Source organism: Thamnophis sirtalis, unplaced genomic scaffold (genome assembly GCF_051295495.1).
Source record: "Thamnophis sirtalis isolate CommonGarterSnake01/CBP01778 unplaced genomic scaffold, rThaSir2_p1.2 scaffold_4, whole genome shotgun sequence".
Taxonomy (NCBI): domain Eukaryota; kingdom Metazoa; phylum Chordata; class Lepidosauria; order Squamata; family Natricidae; genus Thamnophis; species Thamnophis sirtalis.
This window is the reverse complement of record NW_028261384.1, coordinates 29,016,236-29,019,533: the sequence shown is the minus strand read 5'-3', so window position 1 is coordinate 29,019,533 and position 3,298 is coordinate 29,016,236.

Below are 3,298 nucleotides of genomic sequence, written 5' to 3'. Positions count from 1 at the left end.
CAGCTGCTTGCTTTTGGCAGCAGAGGTAGCAGGGCAGCAATTACAGCCAGGCCATCCATAAGCCAACCTGAGCAACTCCTCTGCATCTGCAGGTAAAATCCCCTCTTGGAAAGAAAATATGCCTTGCAGAGGGGGGGGGAGTGCTTTTGGAGTTCCAGTTCCCCCAAGGTTCCACTTGAGCAGGGAACTGGTAATTTTGGTTAGCTTCTTCTTGGGCTCCAGCTGGCTCACTCCTTTGATGCTGCAGCTGGGGGAGTTCATCTGTCTTAGACTCTTCTCTCTCTCTTTTTATCGCCCATACAAGGTCTCCTTATCACAAGCCTGGATGAAGCGTCTCAGCTGCGGTGGTTGGCTGGAAATTGAAGTTCTTCACTATCTCTTTGCAGTCTTTTTCAACACAGGAGAGTGGAGGAAGGGGATGGGTGAAAAGAGGTGACTGCAGCCTTGCTCAGATAAGCTGGTCACTCCTGGCAGTCAATGCCAGTTGTGTTTAACCTGTCTGGGCAATTTAGTCAGACCAGTGGGGCAAAAGTGAAGCTCAGGAAAGGAGCTGGGGAGAGATAGGCCTTTAGACCAGCCAGTTGCAGGCAAGGTATCTGGAACTGGCTGGTCTGATAGTCTCCTAAAAAGGAGTGAGGAGGAGGAAGAAGATGTTGGTGCTACTTCACAAACTACTCTTGCACAAAAAGCTTACACAAACTGTAGTTTGCTCTTTTGTGGCTTAATGAGCTAGACTTGCCTATTATGATCTTTTAAAGAAACTAGGCTAAAGTTAAGCAAATTCATGCTTAAGGGTATCTATACACACAGTCAATTACGTGGGAGAAACCGATTACATGTGCAGAGGTGGCATTGTTGAGGCGATTTGTTACTGCTGAATCCAGCCTGAAAAGAAATCTATGAGTTTGCCCTGCTGTAAATATGAAATAGTGTTATTCCTTCATCCAGTACACTGAGATGGTTCCTGAGGTCCTCAAGGAAATGTGTGTGTGTGTGTGTGTGTGTGTGTGTGTGTGTGTGTTTGTTTGCTTGTTGGGAGGAGGAGGAGGTGGTGGTGGAGTGTGGAAAGAAAGCAGGAACCCAATCAAAGGAAGATTCCAAAATGCAGACAATCTGGTTTGCTGCATTTCAAAGCAGATCTATTAATCTACAAGTTTGTCTTTAAAAGGATCCCCAAAAGACTGCTTCAATCTTCCTCCAATTGAAGACTGCTTCAAAAATTTATCCAATTCTTGCAAGAGTTCCACAGTGGAAGTTTTAAGGTGTATAAACAGGCTCCATTATCAGTAAAGTAAAAGGCCACGTTTTATTTCAGAGGTAAACACTTTTCAGAGCAATTGATTTGATAATTAAAAAAAAAAGCTCCAAAGTCAATCCCTTTGATGCTTACACACATGTTTAGCTTGCCTGCCTAAACTGATGGAAATTATTTCACACTGGATCTTGTCCTCACAGTTCAAAATTTCCAGAGGGAGGAAAACTACTTATCGTGAAAGCTATTTCCCTTATTGAAGAAAGCACCAAACAATTAGGAATGGGCAAGAATAAAGACTGATTAATGGTGAAATCAATGTGTCATCCCAATATTTGCTTCAAGATAAGAAAGGAGGAAAATTGTTTCCTGATCTTTCTTCCTATCCTGCTCACCAATTAATAGAACATGGCAACTAACAACAAACTCTGGACATTTGTGAAGTGAAGAGACAAAGGACCTTTGAGGATTGGAAAGTGTGTGTGTGTCTGAGCCTAAAGGGGAAGCCTGCTTCAGAAATTTGAAATCAATAAGATTTTACTAATTTGCAAACTTCCTTTGAGATCTTGTGAAACTTCCCTTGGAGAAATTCAGTTAAATATTAAATAACAAGATCCTTCCTTTCTTCCTTCCTTCCTTCCTTCCTTCCTTCCTTCCTTCCTTCCTTCCTTCCTTCCTTCCTTCCTTCCTTCCTTCCTTCCTTCCTTTTTGAACAAAAGCCAGAAATTACACTCATATTACTGGCACAACATAGGACTTACTTTAACGTGGCATTATGTTTAAATATTTGATTTCAAGAGCAATCTGATCAGGCTAAGGTTTTGCATTTCGCATATAAGCCTGAAAAGTAGTTTAAGACTTGAAATGCTGCGCACCTTCGCTTTGGAAACAGAACAAAGCCATTTACGAAACGCAACCCTTTCAATAGTTAAGCTGGACTTATTGTATTTAAAATATGTACTGGATCTTTTAAAAGATGGTGCTAGGTGATGGAATGACCGGGAAGCATTCGCTTTCTTTGCTGCGGGCTGCAAAGACGGAAAGTTCTAGCTTGGTTACCGAGAAATCCCGGTAAAGCGCCCGACCGTGTTCGAAATCTCGCCTAAAGACGGAGCGGTAGATTTGTGGAGACGGGGGTCGTTCTGTCATTTCAGGGAAGGGGGGCATTAAGGGAATTAAGGATTAAGGGAATTATCAAATCTCCTAGGGGGGGGGGCGGGTGGGGTGGGGGAATCATCATTCTAGGAAAACTTGTTGGTTACACTTCTGCAAGCTTCGACAACGATAGTATGCCGCCCTTGCTATATGGACAATTTGAAGGACCTTGAGCGGAGTAGGTAGCCCAAAGTGTGGCCGCCACCAACCTGAGAGGAATTAGGCCACTATCCGTTTCGCTTAACGGTGGCGGGGATGGGGCAATAAGCTCCGTTTTCCCCCGAAGTTGTGTAAAAACCTCGATCTCGGCCGAACACCAATGGGCAGGTGTGGTGCGAAAAGAGCGCGCGGCCAATCCGCAGCCAAGCAAGAGCAGCTGCGGCGGCGGGGGGAATGGGGAGGGGCAGGGTTCTTCCGACGCCTCTTCTAGTGACACATCGGAAAGTTGGAACAGGAACGGCGGGTATTTGTGTGCGTGTGTGACTTTCTTTCATTCGCGAAATAAATCTCTCCCCTTTCTGCTGGATAAACTATGACTCGGAGGGATTGGTAGCCAGACGCGCCCGTCTTTAGTAATATTTCTCTTTAGAGCTCTAAAGTCCGTCCATTGTTAGGAAAGAAGAGGCAGCGGCGCCAGTTCTGGCACCCCTTCGCTGCCCAGCAGACAGGTAGTCTTGAGGCTCAGTGGTCAGCTAAGTGGTAGGACACCGGGACGCAAAAGAAAGGCCCATATTCCCACCGAGTGAGAATCGAAGATTGCTTCGGGGATGGAAGGACGAAGAGCCTAAAAGGCAAAGACCCCACGAGGTGGGGTGCCGAAATTTCGTGGTATCGGCGTCCAATTAAAAAGCAAAGTTTCCTTGCTAAACTTCTGGGAACAGTTCCAAAAGT